This window comes from Carassius carassius, chromosome 12 (assembly GCF_963082965.1).
Source record: "Carassius carassius chromosome 12, fCarCar2.1, whole genome shotgun sequence".
In the NCBI taxonomy this organism is placed as follows: Eukaryota; Metazoa; Chordata; class Actinopteri; order Cypriniformes; family Cyprinidae; genus Carassius; species Carassius carassius.
Genome location: NC_081766.1, coordinates 7,135,217 through 7,155,160, shown reverse-complemented (window position 1 = coordinate 7,155,160; position 19,944 = coordinate 7,135,217). Strand labels below are relative to the sequence as shown.

General features: G+C 36.4%; 1 pseudogene; it reads right to left on the bottom strand.

Moving 5' to 3' along the window:
- Nucleotides 1-2,208: 2,208 nt before the first annotated feature.
- LOC132155388 (uncharacterized) lies at nt 2,209-10,580 on the bottom strand (annotated as a pseudogene).
- Between the last annotated feature and the right edge of the window lie 9,364 nt (nt 10,581-19,944).

Sequence of the window (19,944 nt, the reverse complement as noted above, 5' to 3'; positions counted from 1 at the left end):
CTTGGACAAAAAAAAATACATGTGTGACTGTAAGATGCTGAAATACTTTTGCTGGAAATGTTTCACATCATTTGAGCTTCCTGTAGTGAGAGCTGTGATCAATTTTAGTTGATTTTAGCTGGTAGGAACATGTCTGTGCGGGACCATTTAGGACATTTTGGTTGATCCTTAGGTGCTTTTCATAGATTCTGGGGGTTTGTTGTCAAATGATTGCCTTGTCTTTGTTTTCTGAATGTGTTTATGTGGATGGACCGCCAACTGAGCGAACACAAATTGGGTGCATTTGTATGCTGATTATGGATTCTGTAATGATGATGCAATGCTGTTGCCATTTTTGGGGGTTGTGAAATGTTTCAGTGGTCCAACTTTTTGTGTCCAGAGACTTGCACTGCATTATGGGATTTGTATGCACAGAAGGTAAAGAATGAAAGTATTTAAAGGTCAGACAAGTTGATGGCTATAAGATAGCAGATTAACTGCCTTGATTCTGATCTGTCTTGTTTATTAAAGAAAGTCTGAAGTGTGAAAGGAAGGATTTCAATGACAAAATGTTGGTGGACTGGAAATAGTCAGTAGTTGACCTTTGGCCGTTGTGTATTTTTCTTGGTAACTTTCTGCATTTCAATAGAAGTTGCTTTGCAACAATATGCGTAAAAACTATTTAATGCTGTGATGAAATCAGAAACATTATTTCTGTGGAAATCAAAAATCTTAAATAATATCTAGATTAATGCAATATATTTTTGGTGTAATATAAAATAGGAATGTGTTGTTTCCCTGAAACATCATCTGTAATGCACCTTTAGAGATTTGTGTGTGTGTGTGTCTGTGTGTGCATGTCAAAGGGATACTATATATATATATATATATATATACTTTTTTTTTTTTACATCAGTGAAGGGAAATCTTGTTAAGGGTCTTACTTTAACTGCTAAGATCATTTTTAGTGTAATTCACTGTATGGTTTTTTTTTTCATCCTCAATGGAACTTTACGGTACTTTAGCATTTATCACATGGTTTGTCTGAAACTTATCTTTAGTTCTGTTTTATCTGTAACTGTAACTTTTTTTCAGTTTTTTTGGGTGAGAAGTGAAAAATAGGTTAGGTTTCAGGTTGATGGTGATGTGTCAGTATGAACAGAAATGGTTTTGCAGTCTTCCATGTGAAGATATTCCAGAGGATAGGCATATGTGTTCATGCATCAGGCTAGATTAGAAATGTGTAATGGTATGAACCACTGCAGTGTTGCTACAGATAGTAAAAAAGTTACCATGAAATCTCCAGGTGTTAATTAGCCATATCAAGGTTCGCCACATTAATGTGCAATGAGAATTTATGTACGATATCTTAAAGTCTTAATAAATATTTTGTATTTTAATGTTTCTGTTGTTGTTGTTTGTTGTTGTTTGTTGTTGGGGGGGGGGGGGGGTAAAAAATACAGTAAAGTTAGACTTGTTGGTTGACCACAACTATACAATGTCAATTAAATATCAGTCTGTGCAACAACAAAGAAAGGTTCCCTGACTTAGTCTCAGCGGATTTAAGTACAGACTAAGTAGTTACTACACTTAGGCCATGATTCTTTTCAAAGTGAAATCAGATTAAATCAATACATCAGTGCCATGATGTATACTTACAATTATACTTAACAAATACACTTTTAAATAGTATTTAAATAATGTTGAATTTATTTACCATTACAGTGCTGAAAATAATACTTTTTGCATTAGGTTACAGTAGGCTACTGAGAATTGGAGGAACATTCATAAAATCTTAATGTTTCTACAAACAGGCTTCTTTTTCACTCTATGCAATTATTCTTTTTTTTCTTTTCTTTTTTGTAAAATATGACAGACATTTCTTGATATTTTTCATGAGATTCACCTAGATGGTTTTTTTTTGTTAACTTAAACTAAAACTTTTAAAAACATTTTTGTTATTTTAAATAAGCTAAAAAAAATATTCGATTTATAACTTAAAAATGAGAAATTATGTCTTGAAAGTGTATTGAAAAAGGTTTAAGCTGAAGGACAAAGAATACAAAATTGAATAAAACCAATTTCTACATAAACAAAAAAAATGCATTTATTTTGTTATTACATATCAGATATATCAGATAAAAAAAATATATAAAAATATAAAAAATTCAATAATTAAAAATTAAACTGCTGGAATTTATGATCCAGCACAGCCTTTTAATAGGTCAAACACCAGCAGAAGAGGAGCAGCAGATCTTGGATGATCTTGTGTGACTGCTGGATACTGAGTGAGTTCAGACTGAGCTTAACTTTTCCTTAAATGTGTGTGTCATCTTTTCTGACTTGATTCCTCTATCATCGAGAGCTCCCTGAAAATATCTAAATTATAGTACCACCTCAGTCTATTGCTCCAATACTTCTTCCTCATCTTCTTCTATTTCTTGTTCTTCCTCCTCCTCTTCTTTTTCTTTTCCTGGCTCCTCCTCTTCTTCCTCCTCCTCTTTGATGTCCTGCTCTGGTTTGCTGTGTGTGGGGTTTATGTTGAGTGCAAGTGTGTGTGGCTGAACATGTGTGTGTGTTTGATTGGTTTTGTGTGTTCATTTGAGGCCGGGCTGCAGTCATTTCATTGCTCTCCTCACTGGAGTCCTGACTGGCTGATTGTGCTGAAGAATGAGACTTACGGTGGCATGGTGGCCGGGGACCAGAACACGAGGAGGTGACTGACTGACTGAAGTGTGAAGCTGCCATGCACTCGGCAGTCGAACGATCGCAGACGCACTGCAGTCAATCACACAGACTCTCTCCTGAACCTGCAACATATACACGATACAATCATTAACACACAACTTACCTCCAAAGAAAATGTTCATCATTTTTGTATTTTTGAATTATTTTGTTTTGCATGCGCATTATGCGTGTGTGTGTAATGCAATACATCTGGGTTTTCCTTTGTGGCAGTTGATGTGAGCATTGAGTTTTCTGTTTCTCCTGCAGCCCAGAACACTGAGCTGCTCCAAACAGCACTGCTGCAGAAAACAGCACCTGACACAGAGACACGTCAAGGACAGTCGGTATACACCAGAGCTTCACTGAATTGAATTATCTGTGTGTGCATGTATATATACACAGCCAGTCAACTTATTTTGTGTTTCTTAAGATCTTAATAGCCTTTTGAGTGCTTAAATGATTGAAAAGAAATGATTGATTTCTTTATAACACATATCCTGGATTTTATGTTTTATGAATACTATATATAGATAGATTCAAAGGTTGGAGTCGGTTAAATTTTTTTATGTTTTTGAAAGTCTCTTCTGCTCACCAAGGCTGCATTTATTTCAGTATTGTTAAACGGTTTGGAGTTTGAATATTACAATTTAAAATAAGTATTTTGTACTTAAATATAATTAAAAATCAAATTTATGCAAAGCTGAAAATTCAGCATTACTCCAGTCTTCAATGTCACCTTGATCCTTCAGAAATCATTTTAATATGCTGATTTGGTGCTCAAGAAAGCATGTTAAAAACAGCTGTGTTGCTTAATATATTTGTGGAAACTTACATTTTTTCAGGATTCTTTTATGAATGCAAAGTATTTATTTAAAATATAAATATTTTGAAACAGTATAAATGTCTTTACTGTCACATTTGATAAACTTAATGCATCCTTGCTATTTAAAAGTATTAATTAAAAATACTTAATATACAATCGTAATATTAAATCTTACTGACCCCAAACTTTTGATAACTGCTTATCCTAACTGAAGCCAGCAGTTTTGCTAGTGAAGATGTGTGTGTTAGGTTGTTCTGACCAGTCCAGTTGGTCCACTGGGTTTCCTTTCCCCTGCTGTCCACAGTAGCAGCCGTAGTGTTGATATGTGGAAATCGTCCGGTCAGACAGTACAGCATTTCTCCCAGAGCAGACATGTCCCTCAACACCTGTCCAAATGCACTGTACTGGAGGAAAGAAGTGCTGCATTCTACAAACAAACACACACACACTAATTAATGCAACCACACATCTTTGATTCTGGCATCTCTCATCATTTCAGTCTATTTGTTACTTATATCCAATATAGATATGTTTACATGCATGTAAGTTTGATTATTGCTGCACTAAAGCTTTCATTTGTCTTTTTAAATATCATGTAAACAGTTTAGTCTGACTGAAATAGTAGCAGCCAGTTTTGTTAAGTCAGACTAACAGATTAACGTAATGCAATTGTAGCTTGTAGTGGGGTGGTGTTGATGCAGTGGATAAGACACATGCCTTTGGTGTGAGAGACCTGGGTTCAAATCCACTGTGAGACACCAATGTGTCCCTGAGCAAGACACTTAACCCCTAGTTGCTCCAGAGGTGTGCAACCTCTGACATATATAGGAATTGTAAGTCGCTCTGGATAAAAGCATCAGCTAAATGAATAAATGTAAATGTAGCTTGGCTTTGTGCAGAATGAATACAAGTAATCGGACTACAACTGGCTTCAGCATTGTGCAGATGTGCTGAAAAACAGAAGTGACGTGGATTTAAGATAAGATACTACCAAAAAAAAAAAAAAAACATTCACTCATATTTTAGGCTATTTCATTTATGTATGTATATGTATGTTTTTGTCCATTTCTCTGTATATTTCTCACCTTCAGAGTCACCTTGCTGCTGCTGCAGATCTGACAGTCCAGCAGCCTCCAATAAAGACCAGGCAAAGAGCAGTGCCGCCGGTCTCTGGACCCGGTGAGACTCTGGGAAACACACAAACACACACACACACACACACACACTGATTTCTCCTGAGTACAGACACGTATGTGCAAGAGTGTTTGGAGAATAGCTCAACATAAGTTACCCAAGCAGGACATGTTCTTGGATGAACATCCTGCTACAACATTACCATACCGATCAACCAATTAGATTTTAGGAACGAGGTTATCAGAAACCAATCATTTTCCTCTTATTTCACTAGTAGGTAATGAACAAGTTTTGACCCTTTTCAGATATCCAGGGTTCTCGAACTCGAAGCATTCATAGTAAATGGATAAACTTTAAGAGTGGTGAAGAGAAACTACAACAGAAGTATAATATATTTTTTTCCCATTTGCCCCAGTAGCAAAAGAAAAAATCCACAATTGGTTATAAAACCGTAGTATGATGTAAATAACAATGGAAATAACAGACTGTGAAAAGGGTCAGTTTGCTTGATACAAGGATGTTGATCCAGAAATGTGTCCTGTTTGGCTAGATCATATTGTTTTTTAAAGTTAATAATAATAAAAAAGTTGCTGAAGTGGATTGTCACAGTTACCGATTTTCTCCAATTCCTGTGAGCTGTCAGATGGCTCTTTCTCTTCCTCGTCTTCTTCAGCAGAGTCCTGCTGAGCTGTAGAGGTCAATGACTGTGAGCGATCCAGGACGGGATGTTTCTGGGGATGGAGTGCAGTTTCGACAGCAACGTGGCCTGATGTTGTGGTCTATGTGCTGATGGGTTTGAGAGGAACCGTAGATGTGGTCTTGTGGTTCTTAGTTGGTTGTGCAGCTGTGTGAGCTGTTGGTCTCTGTGATCCACTGTGAACGGCAGGTTTAAGGAACAGCGCTGGAATGATCCACGTGGATGGACTGGCCTCTCTGACGCTGGATGGGATCACGGTGGTTTGGGTTTTCACTGATTCACCCTCTTCTTCATCACTTTGTAGATCTTCCTTACGGTCTTTCTCGTGCCTTTCATCCTCTTGAGATGGAGATGGTTTTGTGTTGGCTTGAGTTGAGTTTTCGGTTTGGTTGTGCTAAAGCTAGCAGGATGTTCTGCACTGCTTTCATTACTTGTTTGGGGTGTTTACTATTAAATCACTCTCTCTGTCAGTCACTTTATCTTCCTCACTGTTTTTCTCTCTGTCTTCAAACAATATCTCTTTGTCCTCACTTCCTTTCATAAACGGATGTTGCACCAAAGTGGATGCAGCTACTGTGATTTTATTGGTAGCTGTTGGTGTTTTTTTTTACTTCTCTCTCCTCTGGTGACTCATCACTCTTTTCCTCTGTTGTGATGTGTAAAGGTGGGCTGACATACGGCTTAGCGATACCTCTTAGGTAATTAGTTGTAGTATGTGCACCAGATGTGTGTGTGTGTGTGTGTGTGTGTGTGTGTGTGTGTGTGTCAGGTTTTGAAGTGTCACTTGCAGCTGACTGAAGTGTGTCTCCATCACTCTCATCCTCGTCCTCCTCAGATGAATGATGGTCAGATTGTGTGTGAGTTGTTGGTGTTGTATGGGGTGTATAGTTAGGACTGTGTGTGTTTAAATACAGAAAGTGGTTTAAAGATGAAATGTTTATTTATATATTATTATAATACTTTTATCATTTAGAATTATTGTGACCTTATTCCATCCAGCTTCTTTTGAAGAAAAGAATGCGAGAGCTTTGATTTTGTTTTGTAGTTTTAGTCCTCATTGAGTTATAACCTCATTATATAAATCAAAACTGTTAAAACATTCTTAAAAATATCTATATCTTTTCAGAACAGTATTGTTTTTGTTAACTAAAATGACAATTAAAACTATTATAAATTGTTTTTGTTAACTGAAATAAAGTTCATAATAAATATAATAATAAATAATTCAAATCCAAAGCTGTAGGCTGTAGCTCAAGCTGTAAACGGCACATTCCTACCACGGCCTCCTCTTCCTCTCTCTCAACTATACTTCCTCTCTCTGAGTTTCTGTCCATTTCTCTTTCCTCTTGACCTGAAGATGAAATTCAGCTTAGATAAATAAAGTCTTAAGGTGGCTGATGTTTTCTGGGGAATATGAGGGGAAAATGACCCTCTGGACTAAAAAAGAGTCTAAATATAAGTTCAGTGAAGTGCTTTACCTGACTGAAATATCCCAGGATACTTTGTGCTCAGGATATTGCTGCTCTGAGAGCTGTTGAACAGCAGCATCTCATTGGTGAAGTTACCCAAAGTCTCATTCAGTTCGTCATTTACTCCTGAAAAACAGAGTAAAAGAGGAATGTAAATTATATTTAAAAACCTAAATCCTAATATAACAAATTTAAAAAAGATAAAACTAAGAGCTAATGTGGGTCAAAATGGACTCACCTGCTCTATTGGCCATATAACTAGTATAGGTGTCATTATCAGGTAGATCCGTCACAAAGGGCGAGTCTGAAATAACATAAAAAACAGATGAAAATGCTGACATGTAACAAATTTATCTGATTCTGAACACTTTAATGTGCCACTGGTAATAACTCTATTGTTAAGACTGTGAAAAGCTCATCACTTCATCTCATCCGTGGAAGGGAAAGGTGATTGTGCTCCGATCTAACACTGTTACAGTACCTGTCTGTGATGTGATTGGTTGGTTACCTCCAACCTGTTTTGTGACTGGATGGTTGAAGCTGATGCAGTCTATAACCGTCCGGTCACAATGACAGAATCCTTCCTCACAGATATCCAACATATAGGCAAATTTTAGATACAGAATTGGGGTCAACTAACTGTTTTCTCCACTTAATACATTAATCATGACACATAAATAATATAGGTAGGCCAACAACCAGAAACAAAATATGCATTTTAGCATTTCTATCAAGTCATTGCACTTTTTACATATGCCGATTGAAGTAAGGTTTCAAAATTCTTAAAAGTTTTGTTGTTAAGATTATCATGATGAACAAAACATTTAAAATGATAAATGTTTCTTGGTCACAGACCTTATTTTAAGAAATGGAAAAACGCTATTGGGTTTTCGTGGAGGGAAATAGGCTGACGAAAAGCAAACATCTGTCATGAAAATGTTTTGAAAATATTTCTGTACCACAGCTGGAGTTGTGGCTGCTGCAGGTGTAGTTGTTATAAGATGATGTCGTCCGACTGCAGTTTCTCTCCCTTAGCTCCTGAGAACATCTCCAGTGGATAAGACAACACAATCACATTCATTTTAATTTTCCATTTATTTGTACAATTTATTTATTCAGCTTTCCAGAAAATAGGACGGGAAAAGAAAAATGAAAGTAAATAAAAACATTAATGCCCTCTGATCTCACTATAGATTGTTCTTGCACATGTGGGTTTATGTATGCATTTACACTCACCTAAAGGATTATTAGGAACACCTGTTCAATTTCTCATTAATGCAATTATCTAATCAACCAATCACATGACAGTTGCTTCAATGCATTTAGGGGTGGGATCCTGGTCAAGACAATCTCCTGAACTCCAAACTGAATGTCAGAATGGGAAAGAAAGGTGATTTAAGCAATTTTGAGCGTGGCATGGTTGTTGGTGCCAGACGGGCCGGTCTGAGTATTTCACAATCTGCTCAGTTACTGGGATTTTCACGGACAACAATTTCTAGGGTTTACAAAGAATGGTGTGAAAAGGGAAAAACATCCATTTGTGAAGCCACAACACGCACAACCTTGAGGCGGATGGGCTACAACAGCAGAAGACCCCACCGGGTACCACTCATCTCCACTACAAATAGGAAAAAGAGGCTACAATTTGTACAAGCTCACCAAAATTGGACAGTTGAAGACTGGAAAATTGTTGCCTGGTCTGATGAGTCTCGATTTCTGTTGAGATATTCAGATGGTAGAGTCAGAATTTGGCGTAAACAGAATGACAACATGGATCCATCATGCCTTGTTACCACTGTGCAGGCTGGTGGTGGTGGTGGTGTAATGGTGTGGGGGATGTTTTCTTGGCACACTTTAGGCCCCTTAGTGCCAATTGAGCATCGTTTAAATGCCAGGGCCTACCTGAGCATTGTTTCTGACCATGTCCATCCCTTTATGACCACCATGTACCCATCCTTTGATGGCTACTTCCAGCAGGATAATGCACCATGTCACAAAGCTCAAATCATTTCAAATTGGTTTCTTGAACATGACAATGAGTTCACTGTACTAAAATGGCCCCCACAGTCACCAGATCTTAACCCAATAGAGCATCTTTGGGATGTGTTGGAACGGGAGCTTCGTGCCCTGGATGTGCATCCCACAAATCTCCATCAACTGCAAGATGCTATCCTATCAATATGGGCCAACATTTCTAACGAATGCTTTCAGCACCTTGTTGAATCAATGCCACGTAGAATTAAGGCAGTTCTGAAGGCGAAAGGGGGTCAAACACAGTATTAGTATGGTGTTCCTAATAATCCTTTAGGTGAGTGTATATCAAATTATATTTACTGTATATGTGTGCATTTGTGTATAAAAATATGCAGTTTAATATAAATATACTGTATATATTCCAACTGCATAGAGATGCAGCTAACAGACAGAAAGAGGGGTCAGAGCACGCGATGAGTAGCCTATGTGTGTGTGGACTCCACTGTGAAGTTAATAAATCCATTTAAAATCTTTCTACCCCGTCCTGAGTCTAATTTCATCCGCTTCTGCGCGCTGTATGTGCGCGCGCGCAGCGTCCCGGGTGTTTGCGGTGCTACAGTAACGTCCGGGATTCTCAATATCCGCGGGACAGAGTCCGGTCTCACACCGCAGACTGACCGCAAACTCCAGCACTGAGCGCAGGTCATCAAACACAGCATACAGCCAGGTGAACCGCTCACCCAGACAATCTGTATGCAACGTAACAACAACATACACCTATTTAAGGAAAAGCGATTGTGTATATGGTTTAATAAATGTTATAGATATAATATAGTTAAAGTTCACGTATATTTTACTCTTGGGCATTTGTTTGATTGTGTTAATGAAACTCACCAATCAAAAGCTCGTCAGAACTGAGGTCACTTGTTTCTGGGCAGAAAACATAGGCGGAAAACAGCAGTACCATGAACTGCAGACAGAATTTGTCGTAAATTAGTTTGTTTAACATAGGTAATGATAACATTCATCATAGCATAGACATTTTTGTGAAAAATCCGAAACATAAATTCAGTTTCACTACAAATTAACCTAAATAGTTTATATATTTTTAGTTAAGCAAGAAATCTAAAAATAACGCCCATACATACATACATACATACATTAATACAGTATATATATATGCAATACAAATTAATCAGTCTTTAAAAAATGGTTCAGGAACTTGGGTAAAATTGTTGCTACAGTTTCATATTGAAAGTGTAAAAGTATTTTTGTCCATATATATTGAATCTTAAAATAACTGTAAAATATATTAAAATAGAAAAATATAAAGATTTTGATTTTAGATTTGGGTATCGTTCACTAATAATTCCTTAGAGGGGTCTTAGAAAAAGGCACATAGAAAATGTTGTTATGCAATATTCATGAAAAAATACAGAAAAACATTAATGGCAAATATTATAAAAAAAAATTAAATAAGCGTTTTCTTTTTGAATATATTTTAAGATGTATGTAAAATAATTCTACAAATTATTATAATACAAATTATATGTAGCCAGCCATTACTCCAATCTTCAGTGTCACATGAAGATCCTTCAGAAATCATTCTAATATGCTAAAAAAAAAAAAAAAAAAAATTGTAGGAACTAAGAATAATTATGTCTATTTCAAGGTGATGAACTCACTTTTACCTGTTCCTTTGCTCCTGACAGACAAGTGTTTGCATATTCTTACCTTTCTGCAGGGTGAAGAGGAGAAAAACATACAGTAGCATCATCTTTATCCTGTAACAAATGATTCCACTATTCATCAAGTATTGCTAGGTTCAGTCAGTGAACAGGGGAAAGCTGAACCAAGCGCTTTAGCAATCAGTTCTCACTTCACAATCTCTTCTAATGCAGGTGTGTGTAAGAGATGAGAAAACAATCCCAAAATCAACAAAGGCCTATTTAGGACACTCTTAAAAGTCAAAGGGCAAAAGGCAGAGTGGTTGCCATAGTAAACGGGCTGCAGGAAGTACACACTCTTTATGTTTGTGTCAGGTCATGCATAAGATGAAGTAGGATCTCTCACACACACACACACACACATGCACACACCTTCTATAGCTCTCTTTTCTGCAGGGTAAAGGTCCTGACCCCAACTGATAATTTACCTCCTCAAACAACTGACCATTGCATGTGTGTGTGTGTGGACAGGAACTCAAATAGAAAGTGGCGTTTGTTAATCATTGTTTCTGTACTTTTTGTTTTTAGTTAGCTCTAAGGAGTTTGAAATAAGCATGCTGCTAACAAGGCAATACTCTATACTCAAAAAATGCACAGCACACACAAACATTAGTTGTATTGTATTGTAACAAATTGTATTTTTATAAAAAGGATTTATTGATAAAACAATTTTCCCATCTCGTTTACCATCTTGGGGGTATTTTCTCTCTTTCAGGTGCTTCCTGGTTTGATTTTAGTGTGTTTGTTGGTGAAAAACTATTAAAAAAAAATTTAAGCTGCAAATTAAGTTTAGTTCTCGTCTTACATCTTCACACACATTCTTGCCAGACATTTTTGCTTCAGATCAGACAGAGAGGGGTTGTGAATATATTAGTAAAGAAGTTTCTTCAACATGGCCTGGAAGATTCTTCAGCCTGCTATCATCAGGGAGGAGACTGCGGAGTCTCCAGGCCAGCAGACTGAAGGACAGCTTCATCCACCAGGCTGTCAGGAAGCTGAACTCGCTCCCGAACTTGTCCCCCCCCCCCCCCCCCCCACTAATATACGATGACATGCACCAGTCACTTTGTGCATCATTGGTCTGCTCACTACCTCTTTCTTCATGGAACTGACATCATTCCACTACCTCATCAGTTAGTTAAATAAAATAACTGCTCTTGAGCCCTTTGCCACTTTAATCAGACTTAATAAGCTTTTGTTTTGCACTAAATAATCTTTTATCTGCACTGTTGTTCACTTCATTGATTTGCACTCTATCTGCCTTTTGCCTTGCGCTGCTTTATTTAACTTTATTTTTAATTTAATTATATGTCTTTTTTTAACATTGCCTTATTGTATAGTTGTATCTACATTTTATATTTTGATCTAGATTTTTAGGCTTTAATGTTATCTGTGTGCACCGGGGGTCTGAGAGTAACGCAATTTCGATTCTCTGTATGTATGTACTGTACATGTGGAAGAATTGACAATAACACAGACTTGAACTTGAACTTGAAGATTGTCCCATTTGTGCTTTCTAAGATTCATCAAAGGATGAAATTTCAAAGAAAAAAAAGTTTGTCTTTGTAATATTTCATAAAAATGTTATGTCATCATGGCCACTTAAGTTTCAGGTGCAGCTGGTGTTTTAGGAGGCAAGTAGTTGTTTCAGTACTCTCATTCAGGACTGACTCTATTCTTGTATGGAATGGCTACTTTACTCTACATGATTCAATCAGTTATTGATCAAGTCCTGCCCCATTTATTCTTATTTGGTCCTATTAATTTAGGAACTTTCAGGATTGATTCCGAATTCTTCACATATTCCTGTAGGATTTCCCCTTAGATGACTGGTGTATTGTCAGTGCTTTTCTGCTTCATCAGCTCATTTCTGGCATCAGACAAATTATATTTTAGGATGGTTGTGTGCTAAACAAGCAACTGTATGTGGTCTCAAATGCCATAAGATTCTCAAGCCCTTGAACTAACTCTAAACACAGCAGCAGTCTGTGACTTATTCTCCAGTTTCATCGCTGGAGACACACTACAATCAAGTGACTGTCTGCAGCCTATTTCATCTTATTCTAACTTTTCCCAGCACAACACACACACGTACTTCACCATCATTAAGATTGACTACACATCATTAGTCTTGTAGCAAAAGTGTTTTAATGAGATCACACACACTTTAATGAGTTAAGATACACATGCAGGTATCCACACACACACACACACAGAAACAAATGAGATTGCAGTGATCTGTGTGTGTGTGTGTGAGTGAGAGAGAGAGAGAAAGAGAGAGAATGATAAAATGATAGTCATTCACTCATCAAGGAAAACAGACAGTGTCTCTTTGTTCAGACACACATTTAACCACAGCCAGCCATAGCTTTAAATAACCCAGAACAAATAAATGAAAAACATTAACGAAGATATAAGTGATAATAGTAACGACCCTTTTATGGGAATTTTAAAATTTCAGCCGCACTAAGAACAAGAATAAAACTTTGCTAAACTACAGTGATTGTAGAAGAAATTGTACAGGATTTTCAATAATCTCACATTTTGTCTGTTGCTGCTGATGATTGTAATGGACTTTTAGTAAAGGTCTGTGATGTATATTTGTACAAACCTGATTCTCAAAAAGTTGGGACACTGTACAAATTGTGAAAAAAAAAACAGAATGCAATGATGTGGAAGTTTCACATTTCAATATTTTATTCAGAATACAACATAGATGACGTATCAAATGTTTAAACTGAGAAAATGTATCATTTTAAGGAAAATATAAGTTGATTTTAAATTTCATGGCATCGACACATCTCAAAAAAGTTGGGACAAGGCCATGTTTACCCCTGTGTGGCATCTCCTCTTCTTTTTATAACAGCCTGCAAACGTCTGAGGACTGAGGAGACAAGTTGCTCAAGTTTAGGAATAGGAATGTTGTCCCTTTCTTGTCTAATACAGGGTTCTAGTTGCTCAACTGTCTTAAGTCTACTTTGTCACATCTTCCTCTTTATGATGCGCCAAATGTTTTCTATGGGTGAAAGATCTGGACTGCAGGCTGGCCATTTCAGTACCCGGATCCTATGCACCCGGATATTATGCACTGTAGATGATGATAACTTCAAACTCTTTGCAATTTTTCTCTGAGAAACTCCTTTCTGATATTGCTTCACTATTTTTTGCTGCAGCATTGGGGGAATTGGTGATCCTCTGCCCATCTTGACTTCTGAGAGCCACTGCCACTCTGAGAGGCTCTTTTTATACCCAATCATGTTGCCAATTGACCTAATAAGTTACAAATTGGTCATCCAGCTGTTCCTTAAGGACATTTAACTTTTCCGGCCTCTTACCTGTCCCAACTTTTTTGGAATGTGTAGCTCTCATGAAATCCAAAATGAGCCAATATTTGGCATGACATTTAAAATGTATTACTTTCAACATTTGATATGTTATCTATATTCTATTGTGAATAAAATATAAGTTTATGAGATTTGTAAATTATTCCATTCCTTTTTTACTCACAATTTGTACAATGCCCCAACTTTTTTGGAATCTGGTTTTTATATTATATGATAATAAGATAATCGTATTTTATTATATGATAGAATGTTTCGATTTATTTGCTGTTAGGATTAGATTTGATGATATTGTGTAACTCACTTCTGTAAAAAGTGACTCTCCTCATACGACTGCAGACCTCTGCTGTGTTTCTCAACAATATTGAGGATACACACATAATTACTGTCTCACTCCCTGATACTATTGACTTTATAAAACAAAACGGTGAATATTTTTTAAATTTATTTAAAAAAGTCTGAGACCACAAATGCTGAAAACACTTATTTTTTCACTTTTCTAAAATGTAATATAAACATTTTAGTGAAAAGATGAATGTGTCCATTTTTAATGGCAGCAGCACTCGAGTTGGAAAGGAAGGAGCAAGGAAAACATTTCTACAATGGAGGTCACATGGTCTGTGTCACAAATTTGATAAGTAGCTTAGAAATAATGTGGAAACTTAAAACTGTATCATCCATTTTCAAAAATTAAAATATTTGTTTATTAACACACTTTGATTCTCAAGACTGTCAATATGAATTCAGACTTTTGTTTTGTAACATGCATCTATATTATTTATGCCCATTCTGTGACTATAAAAGATGGCATAGTTGTTGAGTAGTTGTGTAGTGCTGTACCTCTGTGTAACGCTGCTGCTCTGTGACTGAATTCTCTGCACACACACTGAGAGTAAAGCTTGCACAGCTCAAACACACGGCTGCAGCTTCACTGAACTAATGGTCACCCTGTCCAAGATCAGCTCATCTTCAAGAGTCTCTTTCAGGTCCTCTTTCTCACTTCTTTCATGAAATAGCTCTAGTCTCCATGGACATCCTGTCAGAAAAAAATATGTCATCACAAAAAAATGGGGAGAAAAAAGTAGCATCTCCAAAAATTAATTATTATTATTATTATTTTTAATCAGTATTATAAAAGTTATAATGGAAACACACTACAATAAGATAATGCATGTGAAAGGATTTGGAGTAGCACATTGCTGGATAAAGGAAAGTGTTTCCTTTCTCAATTGGTTTTATGCAACTATTATTTAATAAAATACTTTACCCAGAATAATATGCAGAGACTACGTTAAGTAAGACATTTGTATACTGACTAAACATAAAAATAAACGCTGTCAACAGTCACTACCTGCAGAATGGGGCGTGGCTATAGGTGTTGCTCCGCCCTATAACAACTCTCATTGGCTACATCGTCTTTCATAACCATACATGGTCAATAATCGGGGTTGTGTGCGTACTTAGTGTAGGAGCTGAACTGTAAACATTGAAAACGTTGACAAAGACGTCATTATAAATAGTTTTGGACAATGTTAATAAAGTATTTGAGTTAAAGTACAGACACCCTGATGAAATATTACTGTAGTAAATGTAAGCCAGATATACTAATTTCGTTTGTTGTGCCATCTAGTGGCCATCTCTATTTTAATTTGCTGGAATAAATGTTCACTGAAGGGGTCGATGAGGATGTTTTGATTCATAGCCCACTCTCTCTCCCATATGCTGCGTCCTCTTCGTGTCGATTCAAAGAGACAGACGTAAGTGTGTGTATATTGATTTTTAATGTGCTTTTAACCTTCCCTGACCCATCCAAAACAAAACAATCTCCAGGTAAAATAATGGACCATAGTATCGGTGGCTCTGGCCTGTCTCCATTCAAATCAAATCATTGTCATGGCATCAATAACATTAACCTTGCCGCTTTATCAGAATGAAAGGTCACAAAAGGTCAGATTCCATTGTGTGTGTGTGTGTGTGTGTGTGTGTGTGGAGGGTCTTGCCTGGTTTTTCTGTATGTGACACTTTAGTGAGCTGCTGGATGCTTGTCATTGGCAGTGAAACCGTGGGGAGCGATGGTGTGTGGTCACCATTACAGCTTTTGGCTGGGTGTACACAGCAGTTGTGAGATCACTAATGGGTGTGGTCCTCACATGGACAGTAGTTTCAGGAGCTCCTGTTGATCTAATTAGAGCTGATGATGTCATTGTAGAGGTTGGTACTGTGGAAATGGTACAAAATCAAGCTGTTAAAGCAGTTTTTCTCTCCGAAAAGTCTTATTTTTGCTGGCTTCAGCACACCAAACTCCTTAATAGTCAAGATACCTCTGCTCCTGCGGGAATCTGCACTGGGAGTGCTGTAGGAGTTGGTAATGGCTTTAGGCCATAGTACCAGGTCACTAGTGTTTGGTAGGTCATGCCACATTACTGTAGAGGTAAGGCAGGGCTCTGATTGGTCAGTTTTGATTCACACACAATGCAGCATGTTGTATCATAGCTGAAAACAGACACCGTTAATGACAATAATATGCTCTCTGAACTCACTCACCAAAGGGCAGCAATGGAAATGTCTTATTACCTACAGAAAAGCAGGAGAAAAAAAAATCACTGAATCTGACCTGAACATTCATAAATATATAAAGCATTGGAGTAATGAATTTGTGTGTGTGTGTTTGTATGTACCTCTGGGTATCTTCTCTGTGATGGTCTGATCAAACAGAGATCTGAGTCCATGTCCCACAGCTGAGACTGATCACTGTCTGAACACATGCCTCTATTTTAGTTTCAGTTTTTTTTATTTTCTTTGTTTTATTACATAAATGTGTAGTAATATATTTTGATAAGTTAATTTAACACTTAAAAAATAAAGCGTGTGAGAGTGGGGATAGTTGTCATTCGTACATTTATTTAGACGCAAGGTTATTCTAATCTTACCCTGGAGGGCCAGTGCACTGCAGAGTTTAGCTCCAACCCTGATCAAACAGAGAAATTTTTTTTTTCAGTTTCTTATTAATTGCATCCGATTATTTATCTATGCGTAGTTGACATTGTTGACATTTCATTGGTGGTAAAACAGACATGCCAGTGAAATGACAGACATAATTTTTCTTAAACCTGAAAAAAAAAAAAACTAGGGAGTTTCTTTCAGAAAATGGAAAATACAAAAATATTACAAAGAGATATTTAATCAAAAAATAAAATAAATTTCACTATACATAAAAAAAATAAAAATGTAGAAATAATAAAATAAGAGCAGCAAAAAAAGTTCACACTGTATGTAAAGTGTATGTGAGAGCTGAAACACAGAGCACTTGAGGAATGTGAGTGTGAACTAAACAATATAAAAAAACACACTCACCTGCAAAAGAGAGACAGACACTGCAGGACACAGACAGATGTCTGCTTGCTGTCCGCTGTCCTCTGTCTCTCACAGACTCACACACAGAACCAGCAGGGCATCATGGTCCCTGGAGAGGGCAACAGGCTGGAGTAGCCCTCCAGTGTTTCACCTGAGCTCAGCTGGCAAACACAGAGGACCTGCTCTCAGCCCAACACACACACGCACAAAGAAACTCTCACAGATATAGATTCTCTCTCTCCTGTTAAATGTAACAGTTATATAAACTCACATGCTGGTTTCACTATATTGGTTTCAGAAATGTGACATGCAAAAGTGATTTCAAATGTCTTCAAACGTGGCCTAATTATAGTATAGCCACTTTTTTCTCACAGATGTAGCTGTACATAAATAACTGAGTTTGACATTTTTGGCCTCTCTTTAAATATAAATTGACATGTCTTGTACACAAAGCCTCTCCTTTCATGAACTCTGTTCTGTTTGGCAGCGTATGGGTTCTGGGAGAGCGCAAGGCCTGGGAAACTTTGTTGTCCGTGAGACCAAGAACAAGGCAGAGGGCAATTCCCACAACAACCCCTATACTTGTGTTCTGCACAATATTTCCTGCTATATTCTTTTATTTTGACTCTACTGAACTCAGTGGCAGATTCTTTGGTGACCAAGAGACACTAAATGTTGGTTCAACAGGTAATGTTGAGTGTCATATTTTACAAGCATTGCATGTTACTTAAGTTTTCAAGATACAATCAAAATAATTATAAAATTTAATTTCTAAAAATAATCTGATATATCACCATATACAGTAGTCTGGGATGACAAACGTGATGTGACAAAAACTCCAATCCTCAAAACTCCAGTCCATCAGTTAACATATTGTGAAATGAAAAACTGTGTTTGTAAGAAACCAATCAATCATTTTTTTTTTCATTTAAACCATTGTTTCTGGCTAAAATACAAATTCTTAATTCACAATATTTCTTCAGTGAAAATAACAGTAAAGATATTTATAAAGTTGAAGTATTTCTATTTCAAAATATTGATTTATTTTTACTTTCTATTCATCCAAGAATCTTTTAACAAAGTTTCCACAAACATATTAAGCTGTTATCTGTATAATACTGATAATGAGAAATGTTTCTTGAGCACCAAATCAGCATATTTGAATTATTTTTGAAGGATCATGTGAGACTGTGGAGTAATGACTGCTGAAAATCCAGCTTTGCCATCACAGGAATACATTACATTTGAAATATTAAATATATTATATTTTATCTTATATTATATTTTATCAAAACATGAATTATCTTACTGATCCCAAACTTTTTAATGGTATTGCATACATTTTCTCAAAAACTTTGTTACATTCAATAATAAATAATAATGTAGCATAACTAGTAACTTTTTATTCTAAAGTTATTTTCCAATGTAACACTCCTCAACAATATTGAGTTCAAAATGCAGGATTAATTGAGGATTTCTAATTAAAAAAGAACAAACTGCGATGTTTATTATAATATATCTTTATTACTAACTGGTGCAATTCGAAGATTTAACATAAAAAAATCAAGTTTGTCATAACATTTGCATATTATCTCATCAAATTAAAATATTAAAACTGGCCTTGACCAGAATGTAAATAAAGATTATTATTCAAAAACTGGAATGAATATAAGAGCTTAGAAGGCCACTAGTGTGAAATCATTTCATCTGGAACCAAAAAGAAAAGAACTAAAACATAATTTGTTGGGTCTTTAAAAGGAAAATATACAAAGAATAGGTCCTAGGACAATGAACAGATGCTTTACTGATGCCACCGAGAGCAAAACGATTATGGATGGCCTAAAAAGCAAAATAATGGCAGGTTTGATTCATGATGAAGATTACATAATGACCAGCAGAGAGGGACTGGAGCACTAAAAGGCCAAGGCACAAACAATAAACAGCAGTGTATCTGTGTACATCAGTAGTCTGAGATCACAACAGACAGCAGTCAATGGTCAGAGAGAAAATCAGATAGCAGTCATTGCTTTCAGATGATTAATAATAATGGGAGGCATTTTTGGTCTGAGATAACAATGGACAGTTTTTAGTTCAAAATAAAATGTATAAAGATAATAATGGGTCGTTTTATTGGATGATTTGTGACCAGTTTAGTTGGATTAGATGAGGATAGTTTCAACATCTGTGCTAAGTGACGAGTTTGAAATAAAAGGTTGACTGTAGTGTTTATTCTGGGGTAATGACAACAGTATTTAGTTTGAGGATTTATGCCATAGTTTAGTGTGAGATGATGAGCGGCAGTGTTTAGTCTCATGATCGCAGGATTATTGGACAGGAAAGGGACAGTACACCCAAAAATGAACATACTGTCATTTACTCAACCCTGTATGACTGTATGACTTTCTTTGTTCTGCAGAACACAAAAGAAGATATTTGGAAAAATGTCTCATCGACTTTAACTGTATGGACGAAAACATTATTCTTTTAGAGAAAATATCATCTTTTCTGTCCACAGAAGAAGAAAAAGAAAGTAGTATTTTTATTAGAACTATTAAGTTCACATGAAACATACTAAACCTCAATTGACTGCCTTGACCAACTTAATGAATGAGATGGCGAGTGAAACGATGTGAAACGATGCAGACAGACGTTATGACAACATGACCAGCTCTACACTTAATTCACACTGGACTTGACAAATGACTCGAACCTCAGATTA